Genomic DNA, 22,496 nt, shown 5'->3' on the forward strand with positions numbered 1-22,496 from the left:
CAATATGTTTTGGTAGACAACCTTGCATGGGAAAATTATCATCATTGACAATCTCATAAAAAGAGGATTTCAAATCCCTAATAGATGGTACCTATGTAAGGCCGATGAGGATATAATTCAACTTATTTTTATCCACTTTATGTTTTCTATAAGAATTTGGCAATGCATTATGGGGATGTTTCAGGTTGAATGGGTTTTTCTACTCAACTTACAATAGTTCATCGTAAACTGTGATTGCCCCTTTTAGCATCTCTTACTCAGGCTTATGTGGAATATTGTACCTTCTAATATCTACTAGGGAATTTGGAAAAGGAGGAATAATAGGATCTTTAGGGACACGGGGAAGGAGGAGATTGTAAGTAATATTATTCTTACATTGGTTATAGAGAATCTGGAAATGAGAAAGTGAAAAAATTCGTAGCACCACCCATAATTATCTGAGAAAAAGATTGATGCAGACATGAACCTCCTAGAGGTAGTAAGTTTGATAACACTAAAAAACTAAAAAGGAATAACACAAAATGGAAACATTAAGACATCCCAAAATTGAAGCTTAACTTTGATTGAGCTGCCAAGAGTGGAGGAGTTGCTCGGAGAGTAGTTATCAGCAACTCTGCTAGTCAACAACTTTTTGCATATGAATGAAACCTAGGTAAAGAAAACCAACGACGTCTCTGAGGTGATGGCCACTTTTTGGGGCTGAGGCTAGTTATCAATTTAACTTAGAGGCATATCAACATTAAGGGTGAGTCTATCCTAGGGGAGGAGGCACTGAAAGGAAACTATTATTAGCATGAATGCTTATGATATTTCTTTGGGGGAGTTTTTGAAGAATTTATAGAACACTTGGGGAGATTGTTAGCATGATTGACATATTGTATTCATGATTGTGTTTGTTATTGATGTCAACATAGGATTGATTCTATAAAGACTAACATAGTAGCAAATAGAGAATGAGGTTGTAAAAACTAAGTATTGATGATCAGGTCAAGTGAAGATAAGGATTTTCTCTAAACTATATCTTGAGGACATGGTTAAGTGCACATGAAGAAAGTCGAAGACATGTCTAATTTATAGAGGACAATATTCAAACAAAGTATCTGAGAAGCAATTTTTGATGTTTGGATTGTGTCTCCCAAAAGAGATAGAATCATGATATGTGAAGTTAGACAATAGTAGTAGACAACCTAATCATGATGCCAGTGAGTGCACAAGGTTAGTAGTCACACATGTGAGATGTTGTAAATATTGTGAGCTGAAAATTTTGTGTAATTATAAAATAATTGTAAGATCTTAAAGTGGTCCTATTGTAATTAATTGGGAAAGCCTCAAGGCCAACTCAAATGATAATTTTGAGGATATGGTATATAGGAAGGTTGCTTTTGTTTTTGTGAAGTGTGCAATTATATGGTATTGAAGTGTGATATGTGCAATATTTGGTAATTATGGGTAAGCCATTCAAGAGATTATTGGATTTGAAGTTGGTGATCTGGTAACAAGATCACACGAGGATAACTCTATTTAGACGATAGAGAATGATTTATATATTTCTATTATTCTACAAGGAATAATATGGAGACCAATTTTGACAATGAGTCTGGTGGTCGTGCCCCTCAAGGTGTTTGGACAGTGGATCCATCTTCCTTCTACATCTCCTAACAAGATTGACTCAATTTTTAAAAGGGTTGGGATATCCTAAGAAGGATTCAAAGTCTCCTAATAGGGATTGATATTTACTAATTGTATTTCACTGGCTCCTAATGGGGTCCATCCTCGAACAAGGAAATTTTATATTATTACATCATTTTGTGGGTACCATCCATACCAGAGTTTTCTCTTTGATCAAGGGCTTCCCTAGTTAACATATCTAGGGTTATTGTGTATGAGTATCTTCTTATGGTTGTTGATTATTGATCACATGCTTACGGATTTATAAGGTTGATAAGTGTTTTAATAGTTGGATAACTGATTCCACCATCCCCCCCCTACCCTGCCCACCCCACTATCTATTATTTTGGTGGACTTTACTTCCTAACAATTGGGATCAAAGCATCAGGTTCTTGATGATAAATCTTAACAACTCTGGGGGATCAATGATGGGTCAGTTTATAAAAGAGAGTCCAAATTCTTACGAATATAATTTTGATATTCAAAAAATAGAGTTCCTTGGTGAGATATTAGAATTATGCCTCAACTAGACAGTTGAGTTTCTAGATGTAGAATATTTTTGTTGCATACAAAAGAATAGAAACACATTTAATGAAAAATCTAGACCTGAAGTAGACAATAGGGTCAAAGAGGAATTGATCCGCTTATTAAAAAAAGAGCCAAAAGGTGAAAAGTTTTGTGTCATACATGTAATGGATTTGGTCATTTTCCATCTAGGTGTCCTAAGAGGGTAAGGAAAACTAGAAATAATCCACTTTCTAATGATGATGAGGAATTTAAAAGAAATATGCTTGAATGAAAGTGATGATAAAGACAATGAGCTTCAATTCATTGAGAAAGAGGAAGTAATGGAATAAACAATTTTAGTAACTATTATTCATAATTAAAATGAAGAGGCTAATCCAAAGAGTAATCAAGAAAATGTTAAAATTTTCTTTGAGACTAACAATGATTTGTAGAATGATGTTTAAATTGTTCAACAAAGAGATGAACATAGATCAAAACCAAGAGAAGAGATAAGAGTTGAGGTAGATACTCACACACCAAATAGGAATTTGTCAAAGAATCGCCTCACTGAACAAATCATTGGAATTAAAGACAAAGAAATAATGAAAAGAAACATGGTACATGAGGAATTATGTTTGATTTCTCAAGTTGAACCAAAGAGTGTAGACAAGGCAATGAAGGATGATCATTGGATTCAAGAAATGAAGGAAGAACTAGATCTGATTGTGAACAATGAGACATGGGAATTGGTTCCTTGGCCTAAAGACAAGAATATTTAGAGGAACTAAATGGATATTTAGAAATAAGATGAACAAACATGGTGAATTTGTGAGGAATAAAGCTAGATTGGTATGCAAAAGATATTTAAAGTAAGAAGATATATATTATGAAGAGACATTTGCCTCTATTGCCAGAATAGACGTAGTAAGAATGTTTGTGGCTTATGCAACAAATATGAAGTTTTAAGTCTATTAGATGGATGAAAAGTCAAAAAAATTTAATGGAGAACTTGAAGAAGAGGTCTACATTGAGAAATCTGAAGGATTTCCCTTGACATGAGAAAAGGACATGGTATGCAAATTGAAAAAAAAATTATATGGTCTAAAGAAATCATCTAGAATCGAGTATTCCAAATTGGACAAATATTTGAAAAATTTGGGATTTTCTAATGGTAGGATACACAATAACTTATAATTGAAAGAAATTTACAATGTATTATTGATCATTGTAATATTTTTTGATGACCGAATCTTTAGAGGTAATGACGAAGCCAGTGATAAGTTTTCTAATGAAATGAAGAATGAATTTGAGATGAGTATGATTGAAGAGATGATTTTTTCATAGGCTTTATAGATTGTGGAAAACATTGATGGTATTTTAATATCACAAGATAAGTTTTTGAAAGACTTGTTCAAAATATTTGACTTCGAAAATTGTAAGCCTGTTGCCACACCTATGATAACTAGTCACAAGTTATCTAGCAAAGATGAGACACCTATGATTGTGAAGAAAAAGTATAGATATATGATTGGAGGTTTCTAATATCTAACTCACACTAGACTAGTTATAACAAGTGTAGTTGGGATAGTAGCAAGATTCCATGCTGATCCCAAGGAAGCACATTATGCAATAGTAAAGAGGATATTTGCATATCTAAAGGGTACACCTGATTATGAACTGTGGTATGATAGATCAAGTGATTTCACCTTTTATCCTTATATTGATGCAGATTGGGCAGCAGTATGGATGACCAAAAAGAAGCTAGTGGTGGAGCATTTTTTCTTAGAGGAAGATTGGTTTTTGGCTGAGCAAGAAACAAGGTGGTATTTCATAGATTGTAGCAAAAGAAGAGTATGTAGAAGCAAAAAATAATTGCAATCAGGTCATGTGGATGAAGCAGATGGTAAAGGACATTGGAATATAGTTTTTAGAACCATTTTATCATATATTGTAATAACACAAGTATAGTAAGTATGTCTACGAATCATGTGTTGCATTCTAAGACTAAGAATCTATTAATTATCATGTTTTGAGAGAGAAAGTTATAGTGAAAGAGATCATAATCAAGTATGTAAGTACAAAAGAGAAAATTGCATATAACTTTTCAAAGTCCTTGCCTAAAGATACATCTGAGTATTTAGGAGCCATGCTTGGGATTATTCCCCTTCCTATGTTTGAATAGATAATGCAGAGATTGCATTAGTCTAGTGGTATAAAGCATTATCATTTAACTAGACTAAATGTTGATTCTTCTTGTATGGGGGAGTACTTTAGATGAGTAGAGTCATCAAGGACTCTTGGTAGTTAGTATAGAATAGTGTATTTGGACACTTGAGCTAATTGAAGAATTGAGCATATGATTGACATAATGAAGCCTTTGTCATTGGTGTGAATGGGGGAGAAGTATACATGAATAGCATCCTCTAATGGGGGAGAGAGCATGTACACGAAAGACATCTCCTATGAGTGAATGGGGGAGAGATTGGATTGCAAAAATCTCCTATGTACAGGGGAGAAATATTGTTGATGGGGAAAAGTATTACTAAATGAGGTAGAAGTTGTGAAAATTGATGACCATCCATGGAAAAATGAGAGTTTTTTCTAAGAGTTGTAGTGTGAACAACTGAATTTGATCCTAATTAGAATGAGAAAGCTCATATATAGCAATGTTCCAAAGGATTTTTGATTTTTTGATGAAGAGGATTTGAAAAGAAGAGAACAATAAAAATGACAGAGTTTGTTTTGGCACTCTTGGAACTTAGATTCTTTTCATCTATGTTTCCATCCATGCCAAAGGAGGAAATTGCTAGTATGAATATTGATGATAATCCTTTGGAGGAGAATTGTAAGAATTGCTAGAACACTTGGGGAGATTGTTAGCATGATTGACATGTTGCATTCATGATTGTATTTTTCATTGATGTCAACATAACATTTTTTATGTGAAAACTAATATGGGTAGAAGACAATGAAAAGGACATACAAATGAAGTATTGATGATTAGGTCAAGTGTAGTTAAGGATGTGTTCTACTTTGGGTGATGATGGCATGGTTAAGCACACATGAAGAAAGTCAAAGACATGTAGAAGATATTACTGATTTATAGTGGACAATATTCAAATAGATTATCTAAGAATAATTTTCTAATGTTTGGATTGTATATCATAACAAAGATAGAATGGTGATATGTTCAGTTAGACATTGATAGTAGATAACCTGATGATGATGCCAATGAGTGTGCAAGGTGAGTAATAATACATATGAGAAGATGTAAATACTATGAGATGAAAGTGTTGTGTAATTATAAAATAATTATAATATCTTAAAGAGGTTCTATTATGATTAATTGGGAAAAATGTATATCATTGGTTCTTAATAGGGTCCATCCTCTACAAGAAACTTTTATAAATTAGTACATCATCTCCACTGGGCTTTTCCTTCTGATCAAGGATTTCCCTAGTTAACATATCTAGTGTTTTTATATACAATTATCTTCAAATCTTTTTGTCTTTGATTATATTGATTGCATGCTTAAGGATTAATAAGGTTGATAAATGCTTTTATAGTTGGATAACCAATTCAGCCCCCACCCTCTTCATTATTTACACAAACTTTAGTTTCTAACAATTATTCTATTGAGCGGTCACTAAGATGTGTCTTGGAGGAAATTTGGCACCATCTTACAAAACTTTATAATTATGAATACAATATGCTTACAAGGAAGGTAATGTTGTGGTAGATTCTATGGCAAGGCTATGGCTGCAATTCAAGAGCTTATGATGCGAGAGGAAGATAGAAGCTATTGCTATTGATGTTTGGATTCTAATTGAGAAGGAAATTATTTTTATACAAAGTAGTAGATGAGTGTGATTAATATAATATAATTGTATTGGTTTTTATGGTGGAAACTTTACTAAGGTGGGACATGGTTTCAAATTTTATATCAAACCATGAGGAAGGGAAATTTTTTTATTTTATGTTTACTATTGGTTACCAAAAATGGTACAATGGCATGATTATGATATTTATTACTTAAATATGAATTGTTCAAATAGCTTTACAAAGTACGATTTCTAGAGGCTTGGGTGCCTATTAGGGAAATGGAAGGATGGAAGTACATGCATGGTCAATAATTTTAAAAGGGATTGATGTTTTAAAGGAATGTCTTGTAATTATTACTATAGTTGGGATTCTAAATTTCTTTTGAAGCAATTGAAGATCATTTTTTTCCAAATAGTTTTGAGAAACAACTAGGGTATCTGAAAGCTTAGCAATCTTGAGGTTTTACAAAAATATTATAAATGATTAAAAATGTGGGGGGATATGGTTCATGTTGATCCCTCTAGGATTTATGATCATGTCAAGAAACTAGGTTCCATTCATGGAAGCGATGATAGGGTATGATGAAATTTTTTTTTATCAACATGTAAATTATAGTTTGATTGAAAGGAAAGTTATGATTAACAATGTATCTTTTCATTTGAATGCAAATTTAATTGCCATGGCTATTGGTCTTTTAATGAATGGGTAAAAATCGAAAATGTTTACAAAGGTAATAGATGAGACCAACATGAATAGATTTTTCAAGAAGAATGAGAAGTTGATGAGATTTTGTGGTGGTTTCAATGAAGAAAGTCTCCCTTCCCCATTAAATGAGGTTTACTTTTTCTTCATGAAATATCATACCATAGAGGATAGGTCAGGGGTTTACTATTTTTTATCACTTCTCCTTGTTGAATCACTTTAGGAACCATGATGAAATGTTTATTCCTTTTGTATTATCTTGAAGTCACTATAGCTAATGTTTGGGATACATAAAAGAAGGGAAAAAGTTATACTATTTTACACCAAGGTTTAATTCAACTTTACAATTTCCACCTTTCCCTAGCTCATCCCTACTAAGAATTAACAATTAGGGCCCACATTTTCTGTCTAGTAGTGTTGGGGTTTGTTCTATGACCTACACACCAAATCCTTCCCCCTCATCTACACCCTCGAGAAATCCCAAAGACGAAGGAAATTTGAAAAAGATGAAAGTTGAAAAGAAAGAGGAAATTGACCTAGTTGATTTAGAAGAAGATAATGAGGGAAGTCAAAAGAATTTTGGGAGACTTTCTTAAAGTAAAGTAAGGATGAAATAAAGAGCATGTAGGGACTTGGAGAATAATGATAAAATGGAGTTTGAAACTAGTTAGAAAGGTGAGAGAAAATTTTGAAAATGAATTGGAGGGTTGAGAACCGAGGAGGCTAGTTCAACATCAAAGGAGATAAGAACTATGAAAAAGATGAAAAAGGTTAACCAAGACACAATCCATGTGTCTCCTAACTTTAGAATAAATACTGTAGGTTTCACTTCTGGCATGGTCCTAGAAAAGAATAAAGATGACACACCAATGATGGTGATTTCCTTTGTATGTGACAATAATTAAACATTAAGAAAATGGTTTCTTTTTACCCCATGTTGCTATAGGTCAAGGGTGTGGAGGTTAGTGATGGTAACTCTTCTAGTTGCTAGAAGTTGTTTGACAATATCAAGGTCATTTAACAAGAGTTGGTGAACCTCCATTAATACTTTCAATCCTTGGAAGAGAGTTTCACTACTCTATCCAAATTGTCTTACAAGGTGAACCATACTTCCTTGTTACTCATAATTTGTTAGAGTAGGAGAATGAGGAGAACAACCTTAGGGTAGATGAGTAGGCCAAAGTTTTGTTGGCTAAGAAAGAGAAGGACAAGGTGAATGTTTTGACGTAGTGTTTTTTCTTTTTTCTACTCATGAAACTCTATTTCTTGTTATGCCCTACTTTTACATTTATTTTTAATTCGATGGGCCTTAAAGGCTATTTATTTTAAAATTTATAACTCTACAATATATATTTTGGTAGATGCATAGTTAGAACTTTTTTATGTGATGACTCTTTCCTCCATTGGTGGTTTTGGTACTGCTACCAATGGTTATGTGAATATGTATGCCTATCGATTGGCTAGGCGTACTAGTAGTGTAGTAGTAATACTTTTTATTTTATTTTAATGTTATTGGCTAGGTAGGTTGTTGTAATTGTCATGGTAATATTTTAACCATCGTTATGTACTAAGGGTTGAACCCATTTTTTTGGAGGCTATTAATATAAGTAACAAGTAATTTTAATTGTGAAATAGAACTATTAATAAATTCAGCAAAAAAAATTTATAGTTTCACTGAAATACTAATTTGGATATGTTAATTATAATATTTAGAAAAATATTTAAAATATTAAATTAACTAATTAATGCGTTGTAAAATTTCATATAAATTGAACTTCGATACATTTAAATTATTTATGCCTAAATCAATATATTACATTTAAATTATAATATTTTGTAAAGAATATAATAGAATTTAAGTAGATTAATGGTGCCAAACCTTAAACTTGGATTTTAATTAGCATATTATCTTCAATAAATTTGGACATGGGTGTATGGCTAGTATCCATTTTAATATAACAAGAATGTTGACAAGGTAATTTATGAATACAATTCAAAATTAAATCTATTTCTTAATCCCATCATTAAGACTAAGAACTCTACTTTTTCATATTAAAAATTCCTTGAAGAAAGTCCGTTGATAGTTCCTCATCCGCCTATGCAAGAGGGTAATATGAGAGTTGAATTAGTAAAAAAGAAAAGTATAATTGTGATGAAAGAGGAATATTTTTGTGGAAAATCTCATATTTTCATATAGTTCCAACTATATCCAATGTCATCTTAGAACACATAATTTCTAGCTACAAGTCTAATTCAAAACAAAGTATCTTTTCAAGCTATGGAAAAATATTTGTACTTCTTTTGTGTTGCTAACTACTTAGTTTGGTGATTTTCATGAGGAGTCATTGGGGGAGCCACATTACTACCCTAACAATGGTCAAAACATAATGGTATCCAATCTTTTAGAGTCAAATGATGATGATGAGTTTCTAAAAATGGTCATGAATAAACTTAAAATAATTCATAATGAGGTTATTTATAATTTAGATGGTAACATGGCTATGGTTTAGTTAGATGATAAATAGAATGAAGTTCCATATTTTATTATAGATGTTTCTGTTAATGCAGATGGTAAGGATAATGGGTTTTAACCTTTAATTCTAGAAGGTGCAGAGGTTAATGAGAATGGGTTTGACATTAGAAGATTTTTTTTTAAAAATTGACTATTCCAAGGTATACTCTATGAAAAAATTCCCTATGTATCATAAGGATCAAGTCAAGACTCCAAAGAAAAATGGTAGACAAACCAATTTAGTGAAAATTAATGACCATGTTGATCAGGGTATCCAACCCACTTTTCATAAACCATCATTTTAATAAAAAGGACGAGGAGTGCGGCATGTACTCCTTGGGGTCAATGAATATCACTTGATGGAATTTTAGAGGCCTAAATCCCTTTAATAAAATAACTCATATCCAAATATAAGTTGATACAAGTGGAGTTGATGTGGTTTTATTACAAGAAATGAAACTATATAATCTATCATATCATAATTCAATAGCTAAATGGAATCGGTGACAATATTTTCATGTTCAAGCACATGGGGCTTTAGGTGCCTTATGTATTTCATGAAATCCTAAATGTTGTTCAATTAGCCCAATTCAATATCAACCAAATTAGCAACAATTGATCATTTCTAGATTTGGTTTGAAATTTAATTTATTTAATACATATGGTCCCATGGCTACAAATGATAATGTTTTCTAAGGGAATTCCCTATCAAAAATAGTTTCTTCTCTTCAAACCAACAAATTCATTCTTGCTGGGGATTTTAATTTGAACTATACTTCATAAAAAATGGAAGGTATTTCTCCTTCAAAAAAATCAATTGAAAAATTCATTAATTTTATTGATAGAAATGCTCTAATTGATGTAACTCCATTAAATGGGAACATTACATGGACTTTATGTGGATTGTAGTGAGGCTTGATTGGTTTTTGCTTTCCCATGATTTATTTCTTTCAGATTATTCAATATCTTAAATTTTTTTTAATGTTATTAGCCTTAGCTCATCTTAAACCATATCACATTCTATTGTTGATAAGCCTATTGTTCCAGTGAAATATTGTTCATTTAAGTTTGAAAAAATGTGGTTTAGTTTTACAATTGCTTAAATAATGGTGGTTGACTACACCTTTTTTGAAGGTTCTAGGATATATCAATTACATATGAAATTGAGATATCTTAAAAATAATATTGTTTACTGGAATAAGACTATATTAAAAAATATTTTTGAAGTGAAAGCTAAAGCGGAGAGGGATTTAAAGAAGATTAAAGTATAGATTTTCAAATTTGGTTTGGCTTAACATTCATATTCAAAGAAAGATGATTTACAATCCCAATGTGAGGATTATTCCTTCAAGGGGAAGTCTATAGGCAACAAAGATCACATGAATTTGATTGCAAGAAGGTGATAAAAATATAAAGGTTTTTGATGGCATTGAGCGTGTAAAAAGAGCTAGTTAGATGATCACTACAACATTTTGAGGTGAAATTGTGATGGAAATTTGCAATGGTAGTATAATTTGTGGGTTATTTTCATTTTTTTTGTAATTGTCCTAGACGTCGTCACAATACCGATGTTTGTATCATAATTGTGATGCCCATGTGACTATATTAAAAAATGACATAAATCATTCCCCATTTTTTTTTATCAATTATGGATAGCTGTGCATGAAAGAGGATTGAGAGCTCCAAATGAGGGTGGAGAGCTTTGAATGTTGGTGGATAGATTTGAGCTCTAAATGTTGGTGGAGATTTCACTACTATGCCCTTGTAATTGCTGAATTTTGTTTTCATGCCCTTATGATTTGTGCATTTCATTTTCGTGCCTTTGGTGGAGATTAGTGGAGATCTAGGATTTCATTGCAGTGCCCTTGTGATTGTTGCATTTCATTGTTGTTCCCTTGTGATCTTTGCATTTTACTATCATGCCCTCATAATCTTTATTCCCTTGCTCTATGATTTCATTATTGTTTTGTTCCCTTTTGATCTCTATGACCTTGCTCTATGATTTTTTTCTTGTTTTTTTCCCTTTTGATCTTTGTGCCCTTGCTTTGTGATTTTCTTCAAGTGAAGAAGAGGCACATATGTAAATCTTTTTTTCTTTTCCTTCTAAATATGTATCTCTTTATATTCCCCTAGTAGGTGGTTAGAGAAGCTTCTCGTTATTTATATATATGCGTATACACACACACACACACACACACACACACACACGTGTGTGTGTGTGTGTGTGTGTGTGTGTGTGTGTGTGTCTATGTATGTATGTGTGCATATATATAGAAAATTTTGTTTATGTATATGTATGAATATATACATATACACACATACACACATATGTGTGTGTCTATGTATGTATGTATATATAGAGAGAGATCTTTTTTAAGGTGCTTATTACATCTTAGCACAACAAAAATGTTGTTCCAACAACATACATATCGCAGAATCCAAACAATAAAAAAATAAAACTCACTCAAGCTGTGCTAAGTGACTTACCTCAAAATCCTAACCACAAATAATGCAAACAAGTAAAAATGGGTAGAGTTCGAAAGAAATTTAACATAAAACATATCATAGTAGATATTTTTACAAAGAAACAAGCCATGACCCAATTAAATAGGTCTAGTTATTGATTAGCTGGGTTGATTACAAATTCTTGTAGAATTGTCATCAGATTAGGTACAATAAAATGAACAATCATATGTTCCCAACTAACAGGGTCAAATACAATTTTCTATGGTGATAAAATTGCATATATAGATGCATCACTTGCATACTAGGTATGAAGCACATTCCTCAAATTTTAACGAATGGTTGTATATAAAGGCTCCATACACTAGCCCAATAATGGAAGCCAAGGATGTAACAATGCATGTGTTTGCACAATCTCCATGAGAGGATCCCAAGTATTTACTATTATTGTTAATTTGGGAATCACTATATGATCTAGAATGTTATGAAGTACTGAAGCTAGTAGTAACTTCTCCCATGTCTCCAAAGAATGTAGCATAGGTTCAGGTTCCCTTGGCTCCCAAGAATTTGTAGCAGTTATTCTCACTGCTAGAAGAATAACTTCAATGAAGAGTTGAGTGTTAGGAGTTGAAGAAGCAAGTTCTACTTCTATGTAAATGTAATAATTGCGAAGTTCATTCCCTTGCAAAAGCCAATGCCACAATGACATTATCTCTAAACCATGCAAAGGATTTTGAAGTGGTTCCCAACCTTGAACCACTCTTATAAGCAATGGAAAAGAAAATGCAGATGCAATACATACATTAATATTATTTATGTATGTATTTATGCATGTATGTGTTTGTGTGTGTGTGTGTGTGTGTGTGTGTGTACACACATATGTATATCTATGTTTATATGCATACATAAACACACATGTGTGTGTCTATGTATGTATGTTTGTATCTATCTAGAGAGATCTTGGCACATTAGAAAAATTGATCCAGCTACATACATATTCTAGAATCCTAATATAATAAAAAAATAAAAATCACTCAACTTGTGCTAAGTAACTTACCTCAAAATCCTGCACAAAAATAATGTAGTCCAGGAAAAATGGGTAGAGTTTGCAAGAAATTTTAGAAAAAGCATATCATTGAAGACATTTTTAGAAAAAAACAAGCCATAACCTTGTTAAATTGGTCTAGTTGTTGATTAGTTAGGTTGATTACAAATTGTTGTAGAACTATCATCATATTGGGTACAATAAAATGAACAATCAACTATTCCCAGCTAAGAGAATGAAATACACTTTGAGCCAAGGTGATAAAATTTGCATATGTAGATTTATGTATGTATGTATGTATGCATGCATGTATTTATGTATATATGTTTGAATATATATGTATGTATATATATGTATGTATGTATATGTATGTATGAATGTATGTATGTATGTATGTATGTCTATAGGTATGTATATATGTATGTATGCATATATATGTGTATATATAGATACATACACACACATAAGTGTGTGTTTATGTATGTATGTGTGTACATATACACAGAGCTCTTGATGATTGTGGATAAATGATTATTCAAAAAAAAAACATTAACCATTCCCCATTTGTTTTTATTGATTGTGGAGTTGTACACATGAAAGAGGGTGGAGAGCTCCAAAGAAGGGTGGAGAACTCTAAACATTGGTGGAGATCAGTGAAGATCTAGGATTTTGTTGTCATGCCCTTCTAATCCCTACATGTCATTGTCATTCCATTGTGATCTTTGTATATGTGTGTATGTACATGTATATATATCTACGTGTGTATGTATGTATATAAGTAGAGAGATCTTGGCACACTAGAAAAACAATAAAACTATTTCAACACATAGGATGGCCATAGATGCGATGTTAATGCCTATTAGTAAGTAGATTCCTCTTTTTCTCTCTCATTTTTTATGTGTTAATTTCACTTGAACTATTATTTCTAAGGGGGCATTTTGTAATATTGGATTCCTTTTATGCGAGAGGTGATGAGGACATTCCTAAATGTACCTATGTTACATGTATAGAAACACTAAAGAATTGTGATGAATTGCTCATGAGAAATGAAGATGGACCTCCACTGATAGCAGCCCAACTTCTAGGTACTTTAAAGATTTATCTTTATTAAAGATTTTAGATTTTTTCAACCATGGGATTTAGATGTTGGAGGGGAGAGAAGTGGGGAATCGAGATAAAAGAGATTCCACCTTCACGTGGTTGCCCTTGATTAGTAGAGAATATTAAATTATTCTTGAAACCAAGTGAAGATCAACATTAACCTATGATTGCATGACAACTAACTATGTGAATTTCTTAGATTCAATTAATGTAGATAGAGGCCATAGTTCAATATCTTATCTCAATTCATATGCATATGACATCAGGTGGAGCTGAAAGATGCAACAGGTTTGGATTTTTGTTAGAGGTCTTGAATTAGGTATTTTTAGTTATAGACCATCACAAACATTGTAACTTTAACTCTTATAGGCAAGGGCAATGTCCTCGGCATGCAAGCAAATCAAGGCTTTCTGTGTGCTCGCTTGCTAAGGATATTCTCTCAGCCATAACAAATATAGTTCTAATGTTCATGATGGTCTATAATTTTCAAAACTTAATAGATCTATTAAATAAATGTAAGTGTCGTACATTTTTTGATCTCTACCTATTGTCTATGCGTATAGAATGCAACTGCATGTGCATTCTTGATTTAGAGTGGTAGAATCTTATTTTGGATGCAACACAAAAATGACATGCACAAGAAGATGGGAAAATGATGTCACTTTTGCAAGTCTGGAACCTTTTGTTATATTTTGTCATCTATATCAACATGAATGTGAAGGGTTTGTCACACATATCATTTAAGAACATTAATTTCTTCATATTCTAGTTTGAAATAGGTGATCATATCCTCAAGTCATATATCCTAAAATAGGTGAACATTGTTTACTTTTTTAATTTAATAAGAATTAAATAAATTTAATCAAGTGAGAAATGAAGATGGAATTCCTCTGAAAGTGGCCCAACTTTCAGGTACTTTAAATATTGATAATTTCTTAAATATTTTAGATGTTAATGGGGAATCTAGATGTTGGGTGGTGGAGGGGTCCAAAGGAGGTTCCAGCTTTACATGGTTGGTCCTAATTAGTAGAGAATATTAAACTATTCTTGAAACCATGTAAAAGTCAACATTAACCTATGATTTCATGAAAATTAACTATGTGAATCTCTTGATTTTAGGCAATGTAGAAGGAGGCCATAGTTCAATATGAAATCTCAATTCATATGCCATAGTTTTTTGTCAATGTGACATTTCTACAATTTTAATTATTGCATAGTTAAGAATAAGCTTTGGACATTGAAAGGAACATTAATGTATGTCTTCTACACTTGACCAGGAGGATAAGTCTTTCCTTGGAAAAAGAAAACTAAGTAACCTTTCAACAATTTCATCATCCCAACATCACGAATTAGACTCCCACATGAGTATCTTTGTTCTCCTTTAAACATTTGATAGCTTTATGGGTTAATATTTTGAAGTGGATACATGTGATCAAGCATTGTTTTAACTCTTTGTTGGTTCATATTGCACTTTTAGCTCAACTTAATAGTTAGACAGGAAGTTGCAATTGAATATGAATTAGATGGTATGTTCTATGGGAGTAAATATATTTAATTAAAAAAATGCATGGCATCTCTAGGCCAGCCTATTTTACTGGCTAACCTTTTATATATCTAAATTATTGTAGGTAAGGAAAAAATTACCTAGAAGAGATTGTAAAATGGTTGGATTGGTCCATGTGCTTTATGTGAGCCCTTCTTAGAGAAGTTTTTATATAGCAAGGAAATAGATATGTAGCCCTTCTATCTCAATCATATCTAAATTTAGTCATGATTTAGCCTTGTCCTTTGTGTATTTTCTCCTAAGTTTTGGTAGTTTTATTTGAAAGTAGATGTGCATTTAAAAATTAATGGCTTTATGTAGATCCATTGGTTTTAATTATTTTATATTTCATCCTCAAGTCATCTATCCTTGTGTTGTTTTCTACAAGTTGATGTGCTTTTACACAAGTGTGAAGTAATAGTTGCTTCAATTAAGGCATTCTCCTACTTTATATGTGCTCATTATTTTGGTCTAATTAAAGGATACTAAGTTTATTGTGGATATAATCCTATATTCTTAATTAGGCTTTCCTCTTCAGTAGGAAAACATCAAGTATACTCTTGAACTTTCTTTGCAAACAAGTTTTAGTCTATGTCTAGGGAATTTTGGATACTCCCACCTCCTTTAGTTATATTATTTGACAATATATAAATATCTCTTATAAATATCCCTTCCCCCAATATTTGATGGAGTTTTATGAGTGATCACTAGAATCTAAGGAAAAATAAGCCCATTGCACATCTGCTAGAGTGTAATTTCCACACTTGAACATTTGATTTTATGGAGTAAACGAGAGAAGAACATTGTGAAAATTTGTAGCGTCACTTGATTTGTAATATGTTGATTTATTAAAGAATATTCAAGAATGTTTATTGTTAAAGAATATAGTGATGAGGGTTGTGTAGTTACTTTTGATGATCAAGATTGAAAGATTTCAAAAGGTGTGAAAATAGGCACCTTATATCTTGGCATGGGTCATATTGTTCCTTCTACTTTGATTGTTTCAGAGAAAAGTGCACGTTCAAGAATAATTGCTATAATTAAGTAGGGAGAACAAATGACTACTTTAGATTTTGATACAATGCTATGGCACCACAAACTTGGGCACATGATTGAGAAGTGTATGAAATAAATTCATTCAAAAAAGTTTTACTAGGTCTAAAATGTGTTAATAAGGACTTTTGTGAAAGTTGTGTGTATGGAAAACAAAAGAGAGTGAGTTTTGTGAAGACTAGGAAGGAAAAGAAAAGTGAGAGATTAGAGCTTGTGCATATAGATGCATGGGGATCAACTCAGGTATCTTCCCGTGGTGGCTCTCATTATTATGTTACATTTATTGATAATACAACTAGAAAGGTATGGGTTTATTTTCCTAGACATAAATCTGATGTATTTCAAACTTTTAAGAAATGGAAATGCTTGGTTGAAAATGAGACTGGTAAGAAATTAAAATGTCTTAGATGTGATAATGGTGGTGAGTATTACAGTCATGAATTTGAAGATTATGTGATGACCCCTTTTAAATTTTTTTTTAACATGTTATTCAATTTAGGTATAAATTAGGAAATCATCAAGAAAACAACCTAAGATCCTTTAATATTAAGTTATGTGAGGAGTTGAGCATTAACATTAATTTATTGGTTTCCATGGAAGATTTCTCCTCATAGTGTTAGGTAATCTTTCTTCCTGATTACGATCATTTTGAGACAGTAGAATGACAATATAGAGGGCGCATGAAACAAGGTCCAAGCGTATCCGAAAAGTCCTCAAAATTACTTTGCCTTTCCCCCCACCAACTCCCTATCTAAAAATTTCATAATTTAGGTGAAAACATAACCTTCTACACTATAATTCAAAATGCATCTTGATGTTATTTATGTTTCTAGAATATATATAGGTTTATTGTACTAATATCCTTTGATTGCAATATCTATTAATATGTTATGTGCTAATATCCACTTGAATCTTATGTCATCACACACACACACACACACTAATAATGTAATCATAGTAATCTACATATTGTAAATTTTTAACAACATATATTACTTTCTTATTGCAATGTTTATTTATGCCTTATTTACGATTTGAAATATTTATTATTATGTGTATCTACATATAGTCTAGTTCTATGTTTAAATGCTTTATATATAAATTGATTTGATTACACCCAATGTATATTCCAATTCAGATTGGTGGGTGAAGAGAATTGTATTTAATTAAACTCTATGTATTACGTATTACATTCTTCTCATAATGCACTGTACACGCGACTCAAATGCGACCTTTCCATATTAAAATTTTATCAACAATGTTTTCCAAGATACTATAGAAAATTGTGAAAGATGGTATTCTAGTGAAATTTGGACTCATACCTATGTCCACAACAATGATTATTTGCAGTATTGTCAGCTTGGTCTCATCAGTACTCGCAGCACGAAAGTTAGATGGTTTCTTAGTACAATGTGACAGTGGAATCGTGGACAATGGTCAATTTCGTAGATTATAATCTCCTTTGTACTTCGCCCTTATTTATGTTGTATTCTCACACTTTTTCTCTATGTTTTAAAAACCTAACCCTAATACATATATATACATCATCTGTTGGTCATAAATGAAAATTCGTGCCCTTGATTATGGTTTTAATTTTTCTTATTCGCATAATCCAACGTTGATATTATATTTAGTAAGTACTTATATATATATATATATATATATATATAAAGCACTAATATAATAATTGGTAGATTAGGTTTCGTTGGATTGAAAGAATGTTTAAATGATCAAATTAGGTTTAGGGTTATTTAGCATTGAAAACATTTATAATGGCAATGTTAATATATTAAAGTTAGTGATATTAATGTATCTGAAATAATAAAATATTTAGAATTATGAATGTTCACATAGAACTTTGGAGATTAAAACTTTAACATCAATAACATTTACAATAACTCGTACACTATTTGACTGAAATAATTCAAAGTAATGCCTTCATAATTATATATTGAATATATCAATTTTAAACTAATACATTACATCTTTTGGATAAAGGAAAACATATTAATCTTGGCTCATTATAGATTATTGCTCCACTAATGGTATTTGTAGATAAAAAACTATTCCAAGGACTCCAAAGGAAAATGGAGTGGCTGGATGCATGAATAGGACTATAATGAAGCATGCAAGAAGTGTGAGGTTGCATGCAGGGTTTCCCTTAAACATGTGGATTGACATTGTCAATGCTATTGTATATTTGATTAATAGAGGTCCCTCTACCCCTCTGGGTTGTGGTATTCTAGAGGAAGCATGGGCTGGTAGGAAGGTGAGTTATTCTGTTCTCAAAACCTTTGGTTGTGAAACCTTTTCTCATATAGATTCTAAAAATGGAACCAAGTTGGAAACTAAGTCAAAAAATGTGTAGTTGTTGAATACGACATTAATGAATTTGGTTACATTTTTTGGGAATTTGAAAATTGTAAAACTGTAAGAACTAGGGATGTCATATTCAATAAGAAAGTGTTGTACAAAGATCTGTTGTAAGAACATGAAAAGAAAGAAGATGATTATGTAGTGTTGGATGACTCTCCAAATGATGATTTTCTAGTAGTTCCTCATGATCTGCAACAACTGCAACAACAAATACCACACACCTTAGTGAATGTTAGATTGTCAACAAGGCTAATTAGACCTCCAAAAATATTTTCTCCTTCCTTGTATTCTATTTTACTTACTCATGCTAGTGAACTTGAATGTTATGATGAAGGTGTGTGGGTGGATACAACGATTGAGTGGGAGTCTACAATGATAGATGAAAATGACTCTTTGCTAAAAAATAAGACATGGGATTTATGCAAGTCACCTACATGAAAAAGGGATTTACAGAGTAAATGGGTTTACAAGTTAAAAGAAGAGGATGGAGGTAAGAAATGATTTAAAGCTAGATTAATTGTAAAAGGATTTGCATAGAAAGGAGGCATTGATTTTAATGATATGTTATCTTTTATTGTTAAAACAACTTCTATTCACACTATTTTAAGTATTGTGGCTACTAAAGATTTACATTTGGAGTAGCTTAATGTTAAAATAGCCTTTCTTCATGGTGATTTGGATGAAGAGATATATATAGAACAACCATAGTAAGTTAAGGTCAAAGGTAAGGAGAACTTAATGTGCAAATTGAAGAAAAGTTTATATGGCTTGAAGCAAGCACCTTGGCAATGGTATATGAAATTTGACAAGTTTATGCATGAACATGGATACAGTAGGTGTCACTTAGATCATTGTGTTTATTTTAAGAGTTTGGATGATAGCAACTACATAGTTTTATGTTTATATGTTGATGTTATTCTTGTAGTTGGGTCTAACATGGATCACATTAAGAGGTTAAAGGAATAATTACCACATGCATTTTCTATGAAGGATTTGGGGACAGCAAAAGAAATCCTTGTTATAAAGAGTTGTAGAGATAGGAAGAATAGGAAATTGTCATTATCTCAAGGTGATTATATTGTGAAGGTGTTGCAACATTTCTCTATGGAGAATGCTAAAGTTGTTAGGACACCCTTACTTGGTCATTTGAAGTTGACTAAGGGGATGTGTCCAAAGAAACAAGAAGAGGAGGATAAGATGTCCACGACACCTTATCCTTCAACTATCAAAAGCTTGATGTATGCTATGGTATACATGTACAAGGCCAAATATTGCACATGCAGTGGGAGTTGTTAGTAGGTATATCAGTCATATAGGAATTGAGAAATGGAATGCAGTTAAATGTATTCTCAGATATTTGAGAGGTATATCTAGTAAGTGTTTACATTTTGGGGGCTCCACTACTGATTTATAGGGCTATGTTGACTCAGATTGGGTAGGGGATATTGATACCGAGTGGAGTACTATAGGTTATGTATTTACTATTGGTGGATCGGCAATGAGCTAGGTTTCTTAGTTGCAGAAGGTTAATTCTTTATCCACTACAAAGGAAGAGTATGTTGCTACTATAGAGGCAGCCAAGGAGTTGATATGGCTTGAGTTCTTCTTGGAAGAGTTGGGACATCCATAGAGGGATAACTATTTATTCACAAATAGCTAGAGTGATATTCATCTTGCAAAGAATTGAGCTTTGCATTCAAAGACAAAACACATACAGTTGTGGTATCAATTCATTCGGTTAGTTTTGATTATGGATAGTTAAAGTTGGAGAAGATAGATATAGATGACAATCAAACAAATATGTTTACCAAGATAGTAACAAGGGAGAAGTTGAATTCCTCTTCAACTTCAATTGGTCTTCTATACTGAATAGAATAAAAGTTCAATAGAGTCAAGGGTGGTTCGATATTCCAATGGGAGCTACAAGTTTCACTGTGCTATGATTAGTCTCCAAGTGGGAGGTTGTTGTTGTGGAGTCTGATCAATCTCTAAGTGGGAGATTGTTGTGATCTAGAGCCTAATCAGACTTAGAGGTTTATTTGGCATGGTTTTCTCCCCATATTATTTCTACGGTAGAGTTTTTAGACCTCATCCAAGCACTCTAAGGCCTCCAATAGTGCATGAATATTTTTTTGCAATTTTTTCCACTAAAAATCCATAATAGCTTCTTTGATACTTAAGCTAGAGAAATGAGATTTTATGGTAGGGTTATAACACTAAAATGAATGTTCATATACAAAATGAGAAAATTCAAAAGCTAGAATGAAAAACTTACTATAAATAGAAAGTTCCTATAAATAGTAACCACCCTGTCTAATAGTCCTTATTAAAATAGAAAATACTAAAAGGAAAATATTTCTAGGTGAAGCAAGATTGCCCTCACACCTAGGATGCTCCTACATCACAAAACAAGGGTTCTCCTATGACCATCTCTACAAATATGCATATGAGAGCCCAAAGATCAATTGCGAAGAACTTGTATGTCTTTTGTTGCATTAATAACTCAAGAGCTTTGTACCACAAGGATGCATATTCTTTCCCATTTCTTTCCATCAGAATAATTTTTTTTTTCCAACACCATTTTTTCCAATCTAAAGTTTGCAAGCTTAATTTTGATGCCTCCCAACTTCTTCATAGAGAGAAGACAATTATTGGGCTTAAGATCTCTGTGTGCAACACCCATGTTATGGTATTAGGCCACACCACAAAAAATCCATATCAATGTAGCTAGAATATAACCAATTATTCTTATCATGATTATATGGATATATTAATGATCCTCCATGAATATTTTTCTTGATGAATGAAAACACTTCCATATCCATCAACTCCATAGAAAAGTAACAAATCTCATTTTCATAAGCCACACTTGAATCATTTCCATTATTGTGGGTGGTGGGTAAAAGTAATGTTTTTTAAAAATTAATTTGAGTAACTATCACAATTGCAATAGATGTTCCAATAGCTAGACATCACTTGCACAACACAACCATCACAACAGTGTTGGAATTACTATGGCTAGTCCTAGTGGATGAACAACGCTTCTACAACACAACTATCGAATTGACATTGCAATTGCGACATCTACCTGGAATCTTAAACCATAGTTTCATCCATCACCATTATTATGGATTACATCTGAGTCACAATTTGCAACAACAAAAGTTTGACACTTGTCCCATGGGAGCCAATTCGTGGTCCTATCACTAGGGTGACCATTAGAAATTGCAACAACAACAACCTTCTATCCTAATTCATGTCCAAATATATTAGTGGATTTTCTCAATTCATCAATCATCTTTAGGAATTCAATTGTAGGAACAGAAGAAAATTTCTCAAGAGTGTTTTTTTAGAGTTTATTGGCCCCTTTATTAGGGGTGTTTGATTGTTCAAATGAGGATTAGGAAACTTTATTGGCTAATATTCCCTCAATGATTACAAAAGAGGACAACTTTAACCTTTTAAAGGCCTTTTTATCTCAAGGAGATAAAAACATATGGTATTCTGAGTTGATAAAGCTCTACATTTGGATGGTTTGATAACATTATTTTAATCTAAAGGTTTGGGATTTCATTGGGTTTGCTATTTTGTTAGCTATGGAAGAATCCAAGAATAGTGGTGCCATATTGCATAATTTCAATGAAAAAAATAATACTTTAATTCCCAAAATGAAAATTCCAAAGAAATTTGTAGACTTTCACCAA

Source organism: Cupressus sempervirens, chromosome 3 (assembly GCF_028749045.1).
Source record: "Cupressus sempervirens isolate cs-2001-9-10 chromosome 3, ASM2874904v1, whole genome shotgun sequence".
Classification (NCBI taxonomy): domain Eukaryota; kingdom Viridiplantae; phylum Streptophyta; class Pinopsida; order Cupressales; family Cupressaceae; genus Cupressus; species Cupressus sempervirens.